The 16,283-nt window shown below is 45.5% G+C and overlaps 1 pseudogene; it reads left to right on the top strand.

Annotated features, from left to right (window-relative positions):
• The first annotated feature begins 12,444 nt into the window (after positions 1–12,444).
• LOC138420202 (protein enabled homolog pseudogene) lies at positions 12,445–14,929 on the top strand (annotated as a pseudogene).
• Positions 14,930–16,283: the final 1,354 nt, after the last annotated feature.

The following is a 16,283-nucleotide window of genomic DNA, read 5'->3' on the forward strand; positions in this document are numbered from 1 at the left end:
ATGCAAAAAAGCAAAATGGCTGTCTGAGGATGCCTTACAAATACCTGTGGAAAGAAGAGAAACGAAAAGCAAAGGAAAAAAGGAAAGATATAAGCCTCTGAATGCAGAGTTCCAAAGAATAGCAAGGAGAGATAAGAAAGCCTTCCTCAGTGATCAATGCAAAGAAATAGAGGAAAGCAACAGAATGGAAAAGGCTAGAAATCTCCTCAAGAGAATTAGAGATACCAAGGGAACATTTCATGCAAAGATGGGCTTGATAAAGGACAGAAATGGTATGGAACTAAGCAGAAGATATTAAGAAGACGTGGCAAGAATACACAGAAGAACTGTACAAAATAGAGCTTCATGACCCAGATAATCATGATGGTGTGATCACTCACCTAGAGCCAGACATCCTGGAATGTGAAATCAAGTGGGCCTTAGAAAGCATCACTATGAACAAAGCTAGTGAAGGTGATAGAATTCCAGTTGAGCTATTTCAAATCCTGAAAGATGATGCTGTGAAAGTGCTGCACTCAATATGCCAGCAAATTTGGAAAACTCAGCATTGGCCACAGGACTGGAAAAGATCAGTTTTCATTCCAATCCCAAAGAAAGGCAATGCCAAAGAATGTTCAAACTACCGCACAATTGCACTCATCTCACACGCTAGTAAAGTAATGCTCAAAATTCTCCAAGCCAGGCTTCAGCAGTACGTGAATTGTGAACTTCCAGATGTTCAAGCTGGTTTTTAAAAAGGGAGAGGAACCAGAAATCAAACTGCCAACATCCACTGGATCATGAAAAAAGCAAGAGAGTTCCAGAAAAACATCTATTTCTGCTTTATTGACTAAGCCAAAGCCTTTGACTGTGTGGATCACAATAAACTGTGGAAAATTCTGAAAGAGATGGGAATAGCAGACCACCTGACCTGCCTCTTGAGAAACCTATATGCAGGTCAGGAAGCAACAGTTAGAACTGGACATGGAACAGACTGGTTCCAAATAGGAAAAGGAGTGCATCAAGGCTGTATATTGTCACCCTGCTTATTTCACTTATATGCAGAGTACATCATGAGAAACACTGGGCCGGAAGAAGCACAAGCTGGAATTAAGATTGCTGGGAGAAATATCAATCACCTCAGATATGCAGATGACACCACCCTTATGGCAGAAAGTGAAGAGGAACTAAAAAGCCTCTTGTTGAAAGTGAAAGAGGAGAGTGAAAATGTTGGCTTAAAGTTCAACATTCAGACAACTAAGATCATGGCATCTGGTCCTGTCACTTCATGGGAACTAGATGGGGAAACAGTGGAAACAGTGTCAGACTTTAGTTTTTGGGCTCCGAAAGCACTGCAGATGGTGACTTCAGTCATGAAATTAAAAGATGCTTACTCCTTGGAAGGAAAGTTATGACCAACCTAGATAGCATATTCAAAAGCAGAGATATTACCTTGCTAACAAAGGTCCATCTAGTCAAGGCTATGGTTTTTCCAGTGGTCATGTATAGATGTGGGAGCTGGACTGTGAAGAAAGCTGAGTGCAGAAGAATTGATGCTTTTGAACTGTGGTGTTGAAGAAGACTCTTGAGAGTCCCTTGGACTGCAAGGAGATCCAACCAGTCCATCCTAAAGGAGATCAGTCCTGGGTGTTCATGGGAAGGACTGGTGCTGAAGCTGAAACTCCAATACTTTGGCCACCTCATGCAAAGAGTTGACTCATTGGAAAAGACTCTGATGCTGGGAGGGATTGGGGGCAGGAGGAGAAGGGGACGACAGAGGATGAGATGGCTGGATGGTATCACCGACTCGATGGACATGAGTTTGAGTGAACTCTGGGAGTTGGTGATGGACAGGGAGGCCTGGCGTGTTGCGATTCATGGGGTCGCAAAGAGTCGGACATGACTGAGCGACTGAACTGAACTGAATGTATTCAGGTAAACATTGGTGCTGCTCCCTGCTGGAATTACATAAATGCTGCTCACTTGCATAGGTGAAAGGAATTTGCAATTTCTTCCATTTGTGATTTGGGTGTTTGGAAGATACTCTGGCTTTAGTTGTATATAGGGCAGAGTAGGGGGCTTACCCAATGGCTCAGCAGTGAAGAATCCACCTGCAATACAAGGAGGTAAGGGTTCCATCCCTGGGTTGGGAAGATCCCTTGGAGGAGGACATGGCAACCCACTCCAGTATTCTTGCCTGGAGAATTCTATGGACAGAAGATCCTGATTTGCTGCAGTCTATAGGGTCACAATGGGGTAAGGTTGGCCATGGGGTCACAGTGGGGTAAGTCCATGGGGTCACAATGGGGTAAGGTTGTTCATGGCATCACAATGGGCTAAGTCCATGGGGTAAGGTCCACCTTACCTGTCTCCTGAGAAATCTGTATGCAGGTCAAGAAGCAGCAGTTAGAACTGGGCATGGAGCAAACAACTGGTTCAAAATTGGGGAAGGAATAGGTCAAGGTTTTGTTTTGTCATCCAGCTGATTTAACTTACATACAGAGCACATCATGCGAAACGCTGGGCTGGATGAAGCACAGGCTGGAATCAAGATTTCTGGGAGAACTATCAATAACCTCAGATTTGCAGATGACACCACCCTTATGGCAGAAAGCAAAGGAAAACTAAAGAGCCTCTTGATGAAAGTGAAAGAGGAGAGTGAAAAAGTTGGCTTAAAACTCAACATTAAAAAAATGAAGCTCATGGCATCTGGTCCCATCCGTTCATGGCAAATAGATGGGGAAACAATGGAAACAGTGACAGACTTTATTTTGGCAGGCTCCAAAATCACTGCAGATGGTGATTGCAGCCATGAAATTAAAAGACGCTTAGTCCTTGGAAGAAAAGCTATGACCAACTTAGATAGCATATTAGAAAGCAGAGACATTACTTTGCCAACAAAAGTCCATCTAGTCAAGGCTATGGTTTTTCCAGTAGTCATGTATGGATGTGAGAGTTGGACTGTGAAGAAAGCTGAGTGCCGAAGAATTGATGCATTTGACCGGTGGTGTTGGAGAAGACTCTTGAGAGTCCCTTGGACTGCAAGGAGATCCAACTAGTCCATCCTAAAGGAAATGAGTCCTGAATATTCATTGGAAGGACTGATACTGAAGCTGAAACTCCAATACTTTGGCCACCTCACGCGAAGAGTTGACTCTGGATAAGACCCTGATGCTGGGAAAGGTTGAAGAAAGGAAGAGAAGAGGATGACAGAGAATAAGATGGTTGGATGGCATGACTGATTCAATGGACATGAGTTTCAGCAAGCTGTGGGAGTTGGTGATGGTCAGGGAAGCCTGGTGTGCTGCAGTCCATGAGGTCGCAAAGAGTCAGACATGACAGCTGAGCTGAACTGATGGGGTCACAAGAGTCAGACAACTGAACACAGCACAGGGTAGAGTAGATGTTCAGTTTTGGAGGAAAATAGTCCTTTGCAGGGGGAAAAGGTATTTTTCCCCCCTACTAGTTAACATTTGTTAACCACTTCTATTGTTTCTTGTTATTACCAGTGACCGCAACCCTTCACTGGCATTCTGTATCTGCTAGTGAAATGGAGCAGGACCCTATGCTCCTTACCATACACCCCCCGCCCCGCGCCCCCCCCCCCCACCACTATGTCCCCTGCCTGCCTTTTGACTGTGGAAAACTTTAGTCAAAAAATAAGTTTAATCAGAGAATTGAGAAATGCAGAAACAAAGGAAAACAGTTAAAAGAGACTAAATAATAATGTAATCGTTAAGCACAGTCAAGGACCTTTAGTTCTTTCTTAAGGGCTATAGACACTATTCTGAGCCGTATCCTGGGAGCTGTCTTACAGATACTAAAACACCAGGTGGAGAAGTTAGCGACGTGATGACCAGACCATACCCAGGACATGAGTTGCCACAATTCCAAGAACTGGCCACAAAGAAATGAGAACAAAGGGACCCTGGACCTGAAGATGAACTGTACTGAAAACAATCAAGATGACGCTGGTCAGAGCACTGATAGCCAATCTGAAGATGACTGTTGGAGGTGACTGTGCTGTTTCTGCATATAGCCACCGCCCCCCTCTGTCTATAAAAGCTCTCACCCTGTTCTTGTGGAGGGGGTGAGGGGAGTCAGCCTTTGGACAGATGTCTGCCACCCTCCCCCCACAGTTGCCAGCATCTGAAATAAAGCAAACTTTCCTTTCCACCAACCTGGCCTATTTGTTGTCTTTTGAGCGGCGAGCAGCCGGGCCCCACAAACCCCTTTCAGTAACGCCAGGACAGCCACTCTAGCAGTGCAGCCCCTCCAGCCCACCTGCAGTGCCCTGTTCCTGTCACCTTTCACTGCCTTTCCCTTCTTGCTCTTCAAACTTGTTTGCCAGGGGACTGAAAAGAGTCTTGGGAAACAAATTTGCTTTGGGAGAGAAGGAACCTGTTACCGCCTAATGCCATGGGGCCTAACTGTAGGGGCAGGGGGAGCATTCTGGGTGTGGTGTGGTTTATCTCCCTCCCCAGTCCCACTGGACTTAACTCTGAGGGCTGTGGAGGCAGAATGGGGGACTAGAATAGAAAGAGCCCAAGTTCATTACCAATTCTATGAACCATTGAGGGTTCACAGATGCTCCACTGAGACTGCTCTCACAGAGAGAGCCAGCATTGCCGCCCCCACCAAATAAATGACCCCAGAGCAGTTGTGCCCGTTTAAAGGCTTTCCAGAAATCTGGTGATCAAAAGGGTGGAATGAGTACCTGGCAAGAGCTGGTGTCTAGTGTAGGTGGTCCCCAAAGGAGACAAGCCTATCTAGTACAGCATCTCTTTTTTGGGGGGAGTATTTTAATCCCTTTTTAAAAAAAAATTATTGAAGTATAGTTGATTTATAATGTGCTAATTTCTGATACACAACAAAGTGATTCAGTTATACATATGAAAAAGTGTTAATTGCTCAGTCATGTGTGACCCCACGGACTGTAACCCACCAGGCTCCTCTGTCCATGGCATTCTCCAGGCAGGAATACTGGAGTGGGTAGCTGTTCCTTTCTCCAGAGGATCTTCCTGACCCAGGAATGGAACCTAGGTCTCTGGCATTGCAGGCGGATCCTTTACTGTCTGAACCACCAGGGAAGCTCATTTATTATAAGCTCATTCTTATTCTTTTCTGTTACGGTTTATCATAGGATATTGAATATAGTTCCCCGTGCTATACAGTAAGACATTGTTGTTTATTAGCAATTTTAAACAGTTGATAGAGTACTTGTACTGTTTAGAAATGGATTATTTCAGAAGCAGATTATTTCATGAATATAGAGATCCCCTGAGAACCGTCAGAAGTTTAAGGGACTCTTCAGCAGGGACTGAGTAGGTGGGGGCAGAAGTCAGTAGAATTTGTTCACTTTTTTAATGTGACTGTGCTTTTTACCCATGGGATGGGGAAACTTGAGTTTTGTGCTGTTTGGTAAGAATTTTCTATTGCTGATTAACAAATTACTGCAGATTTAGTGGCTTAAACAATACTCTGATCTCACAGTTCTATAGAAGTCCAACAAGGGTCTCATGGACCTAATATGATGTCTGTAGGGCTGTATTCTTTCTGGAGACAAAAAAGAGAATCTCTTTTCTTGTCTTTTCCAGCTTCTAGAGGTCAGCACATTCCTTGGCTGTCGACACCCTTCTTTCATCTTCAAAGCCAGCAATGTCATCTCTGTCTCTGATCTCCGAGAAAGGTTCTCTGCATCTAAGGACTCATGTGGTTAGGTTGAGCTCACCCAGATAATCCAGAGTAATCTCTGCATCTCTAAATACGTAAACTGAATCATGTCTGCAAGGTTCCTTTTGCCATGTCGGGTAGCATAATCACAGGTTCCAGGGGTTAGGGTGTGGACATCTCTCTTGGGAGGGGACATTATTTATAATTTTACTAATTATATCATGTTCTAATTTCATTCTCATCACTTCCTTTGTGAAGTAGTATTATCCCTGTAAGGTAGATGACTTTTCTGAAGCACTTGTTAAAAATATAGTTTCCATCCATTGACATCACCTTAACCTGGAATTCAGTCTTAGCGTTGCTCACTAATATGGACAACCAGATGTAAAGTGCCTCCTTCTGAGATATTATATGGGAGACCTTTTGTTTATGTCAATGACCTCTTTCTAGACCCAGAGATTCAAAGCCTCTGATCTTACACTATGGCCATTGGGTACTTCCAACAAGAAAGGCGCTTGGAGGGTGTCAACCGGGACCCAGAGGGACTCTGAGGGACTGCCACTATAAGCCCCAGGGATTCAAGTACTAACTAGGGTTTGGAAAGGTGGGTCCCTAAAGGCTCAACTCCAGCCCACATGGACGACCCCTACCCTGTAATACTTTCTACGCCTAAAAAAATTGTCCTACCCATCCCTCTTGGCTTCCCCTTTTTTATCCATCTCCTCCTCTTGGTTGTGCCCTGTGTAAAACAGGGCTTGTACCCGCCACCAATCAAGGAAGGAATTGAAATGGGCATATGCTGAAGGCCAGTTAACAGTTGCAAGTTATATAACTATAGGCTCTGTTGTGCACACCTTCCCAATTCAGTCTATTATAATCAGATGTCTGTACGTATAGAATATTAGTGACCCCTTAGTGGGCTCCTAGCTGCCTACGTTTACTTGAGGAAGCCCCTGTGGTTAGTTTGCACTGTGTGCCCAGGGTGTATATGCAGGAGTTGGAAAAGTCTCTGTGGTTATTTTTGTAGCATATCTGTGAGCTCTCCTGGGTGTGTCTGGGATGGGGTTTAGAGATCGCATGCATCCTGTTGGCTAGGCTAGGCCACCCCTGTTGCTCATGCCTAACTGTCTTGATATAAAATGAAAGACACATTACCTCTAAGGCATCTTTTGTTCTTTTGGCCACACTCCCAGGCTTGCAGGATTTTAGCCCCCCAACCAGAGATTGAACCTGGGCCCTCAGCAGTGAAAGCATGGAGTCCTAACCACTGGACCACCAGGGAATCTCCTGCAAGGCAGTTTTAAACAACTTTTTTTAAAATAAGTTTTTTGTTTGTTTATTTTTCGGCTGTGCTGAGTCTGTTCCTGTGTGGGCTTTCTCTGGTTGTGGTGCTCGGGCTTCTCATCACAGTAGTTTCTCTTGTTTCAGAGCACGGGCTCCAGGGCACACCGGCTTCAGTAGCTGTGGTTCTCAGCTGTAGAGCGCAGGCTGGGTAGTTGTGGCACCTGGGCTTAGTTGTTCTCAGTCACATAGGATCTTCCCAGACCCGGGATCGAATCGGTGTCCCCTGCCCTGCAAGGCAGACTCTTAACCTCTGAACTACCATGGATGCCCCACAACTTTCTTAACATAGTCTTCACATACCGTAAAATCCCGCCTCTAAACTGTGCCATTCAGTGACTTTGGGGTATTCATATAGTTGTGTAACAGTCGCCACAATCTCATCTGGGAACATTTTTACCACCCCTAAAAGTCATTGACCATTTCCGCCTCCTCAGCCCTTGGAAACTGCCAGTCCACTTATGTTTCTATAGATTTAGCTATACTACATTTATATATTTCTCCCGGCAATCTTGATTCCAGCTTGTAACTCATCCAGCCCAGCATTTCACATGATGTGCTCTGCATGTAAGTTAAATAAACAGGATGACAATAAACAGCCTTGTCATACTCCTTTCTCAATCCTGAATCAGTCGGTTGTTCCATACAAGGTTCGAACTCTTGCTTCTAAAGAACCTCTTGGTAAGGGTGAAGAATGAGAGTGAAAAACTGGCTTAAAACTCAATATTAAAAAAACGAAGATCATGGCATTGGGTCTCATCACTTCATGACGGATAGAAGGGAAAAGATAGAAGCAGTGACAGAGTCCCTCTTCTTGGGCTCTAAAATCACTGTGGATGGTGGATGCAGCCCTGAATTAGAAGACAGTTGCTTCTTGGCAGGAAAGCTATGACAAACCTAGACAATGTATTGAAAACATCACTTTGCCAACAAAGGCCCGTATAGTTGAAAGGTTGTTGCTAAACCACGAAAGACGCCAGGATTCTTGGCCTCTGGAGAAGAATTCAATCCGGGGCCAGAGACAAGGCTTCATCGCCCAGAGCTTTGGTGTAATAAAGTTTTATTAAAGTATAAAAGAGATAGAGAGAGCTTCTGACACAGACATGAGAAGGGGGTTAGAAAGAGGGCTCCCCAACCCCCCGCTAGTCTTTAGCTGGATGTTATATAGCTACTAGCAGTCTGCTAATTAAAGAAAGGAAATGTCTCAAAACTCAGAGAATGGCACCAGCCCCCTCACCCACAAGATGCGTTTTGAGATAACCCTGGCACCAGGTGAGTCATCCTGGGCCATAAAACGATTGACACGATTGACACGAATCTTGAAGAAAGGCAGATTGCCATACAAATACATAGTTTCATTAACATGGATTAGGAGAACAATGCAGGAGTATCACATACTGGTTTGTCAAGTCGGTTCTGAGCCTTTAGGCGGAACCGGAACCAACTTGAAGACAATGTCTGGGGTAAATACACAGCACATTCACATAGCTTAAGACAAACATTTCCATAAGAAAAATGCATTGGTTAGCTCAAGGTCTGAGAAAAGTTAAGTTCAGGTAGAACCAGGTGTCATTATGGCAACACAGAATTTTAAGAAAAACCTCTTTTTAAATTTGTATAGAGAAGGGGAAAAATGTAACACTAGTTTGTTTCCTCCTGCTGCTTAAGAGAGAGATAAGAAATGTCTGACACTTGCAGCCTATCTCCCCCATTTGGAAACCCCTGGCCTTCCTGCCTGTTATCGTCTCATAGTCAAGGCTGTGGTCTTTCCAGTAGTCATGTACAGATGTGAGAACTGGACTGTAAAGAAGGCGGAGCACCGAAGAATTGATGCTTTTGAGCTGAGGTTTTGGAGAAGACTCTTGAGTCCCCTGGACAGGGAGAAGATCAAACGAGTCAATCTTAAAGGGAATCAACCCTGAACGCTCCTTGGAAGGACTGATAATGAAGCTGAAGCTCCAATCCTTTTGTCACCTGATGTGACGAGCTGACTTTTTGGAAAAGACCCTAAAGTTGGGAAAGATTAAAGGCTGGAGAGGAGGGCAACAGAGGCTGAAATGATTGGATGGCATCACTGATTCAATGGGCAAGAACTTGGGCAAACTCCAGGAGATGGTAAGGGACAGGGAGGCCTGGTGTGCTGCACTCCATGGGGTCTTGAAAAGTCTGACTTCGCAACTGAACGACATTATATACACACATACACACACACACACATCAGTTGCTGGACGTTTGGGTTATTTGCACTTTTTGGCTATTATGAATAATGCTGCTATGACCATATGGAGTATTCTTATAATATATTTAATTCATACTGTGGCAGACAGAATAATGCCCCCCACCCCATATGTCTACTTCCGTATCCCTGGAACCTGTGACCTTACACGGCAGGACTTTGTACTACGTGTGAGTACAGTAAGGATCTAGAGATGGCAAGGTGAGCCTGGATCATGCAGGTGGGCCCTGTCTAATCACATAGTCCTTAAAAAGAGAACACGTCCCTGCTGAGGTTGGGAAGACGAGAGGACCGAAGAAAGGTCAGAGTTATTTGAAATGACTGGCATATAAAGGTGGAGACGGGGCCATGAGTGTGGTCAGTCTCCAGAGGCTGCGAAAAGCAGACACGGATTCTCCCCTCGAGTCACCAGAAAGGAGTGAAACCCTGCACACCCTGATGTTAGCTCACTGAGTTTTGCTCTCAGCTAAAGGGAGCGGCCTGGCCTGTGGTTATGCCCCCTGCATCCAGTGAGTGGTCAGTGTGGGGAGTGTGAAGGTCTCACCTCCTGGGTTGGATCTGGAACGACCCTGAGGGACCGTCTCCACTCCAGGGCAGCGAGTGGAAATATCCGAGGCTCCAGCTTCTCTTTCTGTCCATCCTGCCTCTCTCTGTCCCTTCAAGGTGCTCGTTCTGAGAGCACTCTCCGGCAAATGTCCTGCATGTGGATCTCTGCCTCGGAGTGTCTCCTCTGGGAACCCTGCAGGAGACATCCACTCACACATCAGCTCTTGCCTGAAGATAAGCAGCCAGCTGGGAACCAGCAGGGAAAAAGTTGCAAAGGGAGGATCTTTTCTAAATGCCAAAATTGGTAATGCAATACTGGAAAGAACCTCAGCTGGACAGTAGAAGACCGGGGTTCAAGGTCTGGCTCTGTCCCAGCTCACCTCTTGTCACCTGGGAAGTCCCCCCAGGTCACTTGAGTGCCCCAGGGTCTCTGTCTCAGCTACTTAGGAGAGGGTGTTGTACTCAATGACCTTCAAGCTCTTTCCTGGCACTAAAGCTCTAGCATCTGTGGTCTGAAAGTCAGACAGAGGCTGGATCTTCAGCTTCATCTCTCCTTAATTTCCAAGCTCAGAACTGAGCCCACTCCAGGCGCTCCCAGGGTTTGAGGACTGGCATGTCCTCCCTGAGTCAAAATTGACAACCTGTGACCTTTGTGCCACTTAGAACAGACAATGATAATTTCTTAGGTACTTGTCTATCACAGTGCTTTCCATACACTGCGTTTTCTCACTCCTATGATGTATACTTAAATTTTTTTAATGTATAAAAAAATAAAAGATTTAAAATTTTGTTACATAGTAAATGGCTGAGCAGAAAAATTAATAAAATACTTAAAAAATAAGAATGTGTCATACAATCCACATGCCTATTTAATGTAGTCATGTTTCTTTCTTTATTTTTTTTTTTCCAAAAAAAGTAGTTCTTTCAAAATGGTGAAGTGGAAAAACCTTGAGCTTAGCCTCTTCTCATGGACACACCAAAATCTCAACTAACTGCTGGACAGCCATCGATAAAAAAGGCTGGAGCCTGCCGAAGCAGATTGTCTACATCTAAAGGCATAAAGAAGTGGCAACAAGATGGTAGGAGGGTTGTACATGTATGATAATCAACCCCTTGTCACCCCTACCCACTGGAGAATAATTGTATTACAGATGCTCTCCCACAGGAGTGAGAGTCCTGAGGCCCACGTGAGGCTTCCTAACCCGAGGGTCTGGCATCGGGAAGAGCATTAGGATTTGAAGGCCAGCTGGGCTTAATTGCAGGAGCGCCACAGGGCCGGGGGAGACAGACTTAACTCTTAAAGGGATTGCACAAAATCTCACGTGCACTGGGATCGAGGACAAAAGCAATGATGTCATAGGAGCCTGGAGCAGACCTACCTGGTCTTGGTCTCCTGGGGTGGTGGGGTGCAGCTGTGGCTCCTGCTGGGGTCCAAAAGCTGGTGGCAGATATTTTGGGGGTTATTCTTCTGCATGAACTCTCCTTGAGGCAGGCATCTTGCTTGGGTCCTTAGCAGCAACACCTGGCTCCACTCAGCAGCCTGGAGCCGGATGCCTCAGGCCAGACAACTACCCAGGCAGGAACACGGCTCTGCCCGTTAGCAGACAGGTTGCCGAAAGACTTCCTGATCCCACAGTCACCTCTGGACATGACCCTAGACACCATCCTGCCTACCAGAGGGCCAGGACCCAGCTCCACCCACCCATCAGCGGGCATCAGCTCTTCACTAGGAAGCCTACACAGGCTTCTAGAGCAGCCTCTCACCCACCAGGGGGCAGAAACTAGAAGGAAGAAGGCTACAATCCAGCAGACTGTAGTCTGCAAATGCAGGCTAGACACTGCCCTGGGACCGCTGGCCCCTGGCCCTTGGGTGATGAGAGAGGAGGGCACTGCTGGGACCCATAGGACGTCTCCTACGGAAGGCTGCTTCTCCAAAGTTGAGAAACACAATTAACCCAAAATGAGGTGGCAGGGGAATCTGTTTCAGACGAAGGATCAAGATAAAACTCCAGAAAAACCAAGGGATGTGGGGATAGGCAGTCTACCGGAGGAGTTCAGACTAGCAGTGGTAAAGGTGATCCAAGAACTAGGGAGAAAAATGGATGCAGAGATCTATAAGTTAGAAGGCTTTTTAAACAAAGAGAAAGTATAAACAACAGCCAAAACAATTGAACAATATACAGTGACTGGAATGAAACACACTGGAAGGAATCAGTAGTAGAGTAAATGAAGCAGCAGATTAGCGAGCTGGAAGACTGAGTAGGGGAACTCACTATTGTGGAGCAGAAAAAGAAAGGAGGACAGTTTAAGAAACCTCTGGACCAACAGTAAGCACCCTAAGATCCACATTATCGGGGTCTCAGAAGGAGAAGAGAGAGAGGGCCTGAGAAAATATTTGAAGAGAGAATAGCTGAAAACTTCCCTAACCTGGGAAAGAAAACAGTCACCCACAGGAAACACAGAGAGTTCCAAACAGGATAAACCCACAGAAGAATACACCACGACATACTGTAATCAAAATGACAACAATTAAAAGTAGAAGATATTAAAAGCAACAGGGGAAAAGCAACCGATAACATACAAGGGAACTCCCATAAGGTTGTCAGCTGGTTTTTCAGCAAAAACTGCAGAGGAGAAGGGAGTGAAATGATATGTTTTAAATAAAAACTAAACAGAATATCCGTCAGGCAAGAGCTGCTGTAAGGGTTTAAGATCATGCCAGTAAAAAGTGGATGCCAGCTGGCGGTTCTGCTGGGCTCAGCAGAGTTCATATATATCATCATACAGGCAGCAACACATTCGGAGTGGTGGGCAGGAAGATTCAGGACCATCATCAGATCAGGATAAATTGTATTGTTCCTAAAGGGTTGAAATACAATCAAGCTACTCAGACCTTCCACCCAGGGCGGGACGCTAGACAGGTGTAGGGTCTCAACTCTGGCAGCAAAGAAGATGCCAGTGTCTTCACAAGTGCCCTGATGCATGCCTTAGAAGCGTTGAATTCATAGGAAATGGCAAAATTCCCGACTACCTGCCCAAGTTCACAATGGCCCATCACAATTTGGAAATTCAAAGAAGGCAGCTACAAGCCCAGCAACCATAAAAGGAGCTGGCGTGGGAAAGGCTGGAGAGAGAAAGAAGGGAAAGGGCGAGATTGGAGAGGGAGAAGGGAGAAAGGGAGAGGCCAGGGAGGGAGCGACTGGAACAGGAGCAGCTGGAGAGAGAGAAGAGGGAACATCAGGATCACTGGAGCGGGCGAGGCTTCAGAGACTGGACCTGGTGAGGGGACGGTAACAGCGCAGGAGCAGCTAGAGAGGGCGCGAGAGCAGAGAATACCAAATGCCCCCGTCTCTGCCTCGGTGGAGAGTCCTCTGAACTCTGTGCTGGGGCCCTCCTCTGCTTCGGAGCCAGGCTTGCAGGCAGCTGCTCAGGGCATTGTCATGGGACCACCTGCACCCCAGCCACCCCTCCACTACCCCCCCAGGTCCTGCCCAGGCATCAGGGTCCTGCCCCCCTCCTCCCCCAGGGTCCCCTCCACCCACTGCACTTCCATCCTCAGGGCCTCCACCTCCTCCACCACCTCTTCCTAGTCAAGTATCCCCTCCTCTTCCACCCCTCTTCCTGTTCCTCCGCTCCCTGCATCTGGATTCCTACCCCACCCCCACCCCCCGCCCAGGGATCACGGCTGAAGACAATCACCCTTTAACTGGACTCGCAGCTGCAGTTGCTGGCCCGAAACTTAGCAGAGTGTCACGGATGGAGAAGGCCTCTTTCCAAGTGGAGGAAGTTTGGTAGGAATTCGGCCTCATCTAAAGGAGATATCGGTCGTGGAAATGGACCCCTTCCTCTCGAGGGCACTGATTTAGAGGAAGAAATGAGTGCCCTGCTGGCCAGGAGGAAAAGAATTGCTGAAAAGGGATCGACAATAGAAACAGAAAAAAAAAGGGACAAAAATGAAGATTCAGAGCCTGTAACTTCTAAGGCCTCTTCAACCGTACACCTGAACCGACAAGAAAACCTTGGGAAAGAACAAATACAAGGAATGGCAGCAAGTCACCTGTTGTTTCCAGATGTGATTCTCCAAAGAAAAATCAGATCTTTTTGACCACAGGCCCTATGACTCATTACACAGACCAAACTCTGCACCCAGGTCACAGGGCAGTGCTGGCAGAGTCCAGATGGAGGGCCTGGACTAGGACAGATGAAGCAGGACATTTTAGATGAAATGAGAAAAGAATTAAGCCAAAAGAAAAGCTCAGTGATGCAATCAAGCCAGAAGTGAGCAAGTCAAATGTTGCCTAGAGAAACAAAGGAGAGATAGGACTTTAATCTGGAGAGAAAAAAAAAAAACAACAACAAAACCCTACAAAGAATACCAACAACAATGAAACCTTTACATTTTGTGAGCTGTAAGATGATGGAGACAAACAGTTGGAAAGGAGGGGAAAAAACCAACATACTTTGAAAGCCTTCAGATGTTACTACTCTGGCTGTTTCTCTCCCAATTTGCTGCTTTTTTCCCCCTGACCTTTATAGCAAGATGGAAGACAATCGTATAGGAGTTCCTCTATCAGTTATGTAGAAAATACGAAACCCATCAGATAAGATCACCGTGCAGTGAAATATTTTCATGTCAAGACAAAATCGCACATTTTCCATAATCCATTGCTAAAATAAAGAAGAGAGGGCTTCCCTGCCGGCTCAGTGGCTTAAGAATCTGCCTGCCCTTGCGGGAGATATGGGTGCGATCCCTGGTCTGGGAAGATCCCAGCTGCCATGGAGCAACTAAGCCCGTGTGCCACAACTATTGAAGCCCGAGTGCCCTACAGCCCTTGCTCTGCAACAAGAGAAGCCCCTGCTGCGGGAAGCCCCAGCAACCAGAGTTAAACCCCGCTCGCTGCAGCTGGACAGAAGCTTGAGCAGCAACAGAAACCCAGCACAGCCAAAAACAACACATAAAATTTTTTTTAAAAAAGAAGAGAAAGACTTGAGAAGTTTTTTTCAGAGAACGTTGGTGAAGAATTTGGCAAGTTCCAACCACAACGAAGAGTAGCCTCCACTTGCTGCAACTGGGAGAAGCCCACACATGGCAGCGAATACCCAGCACAGCCAGAAGTAAATAACTAACTAAATAAAGAAGAATTTCACAAGTTATACTGTTGTATTGTAAGTGGTTCAGGTTTGTCTCCCTGTCCTATTTGATGTTGCGATAATAATTGAGATCATAAAACACAGAATAAGTGGAACTGTATATGCTTTCAGAGGGTGATATTTATAAGGAAGTGTCCTAAAAATGATTTGTCCGGAGTGAGGAATTTTAGAATGATAGGAAGTCTCTCAAGTTTAGTCCTCATGCAATTTCATAGATTCAAGCATGAAATTCGTCCAGAATGAAAAGGTTTAGATGCCTTCCTAAATTATTACAATGCTTTACCAAATTATGACTCCTGCAAATACGAACCAGTGGTCAAATGTAAAACAATATATTGTAGATTTGGGACGTCCCTGCTGGTCCAGTCGTTAATAATCGCCTTGCAATGCAGGGGACTAGGTTTCAATCCCTGGTCTGGGAGCTAAGATCCCACCTAAGCCTGTGAATCGCAGCGATTGAACCCGAGCACCTCAGCTAAGAAGCCTACCACTGCAGTGAAAGATCTGCCTGATGCGACGGGGACCTGATGCAGCAGAATAAATAAAATAGTGTTTAAAAAGCATGTTGTAGCTTCATTGTAGGTTTTCAACCTTTTTTAGATTTATGCATGTGGACATGTTTATAATGTAATTACAACCACCACAAATTTAGCTTTTTAAATTGCACACCGTAGTGCATGTCATACTAATATGTAGTGACCTTTTCAAGGCCTTCTCGTTGGTTAGTTGCTAAGTCACGTCTGACTCTTTGCGACCCCGTGGGCTGCAGCACGCCAGGCTCTTCTGTCCTCCACTACCTCCCGGAGTTTGCTCAAATTCGTGTCCGTTGAGTAGGTGATGCTATCTAACCATCTCATCCTCTGCCACCCCTTTCTCCTTTCTCCTTTTCCCTTCAGTTTTTCCCAGGATCAGAGTCTTTTCCAATAAGCAGCTCTTCTGAGTTTAGACTATAGAGTGGTTGCAAAAATAGTGTTATATAAAGGGTTTCTGTACTCTTTTAATCCCTAATGTTAACATTTAACATAACCATAGTACAGTTACCAAAAATAGGGTTAAAAATGGTACAAAACTATAAAAACCAGGTGTTGGCAAGCTTTTACTGTAAAAGGCAAGATAGTAACTGTTTTAGATATTTGCCACTACTTTGTAACTCCACCATTATAGCACAAAAATAGCCATAGGCAATTTACAGCAAATGAGAGTATATCCAATCAAACTTTATTTCAAGAGCAGGTGGCAGACCAGATGAGATCCATGGGCTGTGTAGTGGGCTAACACCTGCAGAACTGCTTTTAAATTTTAAGTTGCAATACAGTAAAAGTAACAATGATGATAGCAATTACGGTGACAGAAATCA

This window comes from Ovis canadensis, chromosome 15 (genome assembly GCF_042477335.2).
Source record: "Ovis canadensis isolate MfBH-ARS-UI-01 breed Bighorn chromosome 15, ARS-UI_OviCan_v2, whole genome shotgun sequence".
Taxonomy (NCBI): domain Eukaryota; kingdom Metazoa; phylum Chordata; class Mammalia; order Artiodactyla; family Bovidae; genus Ovis; species Ovis canadensis.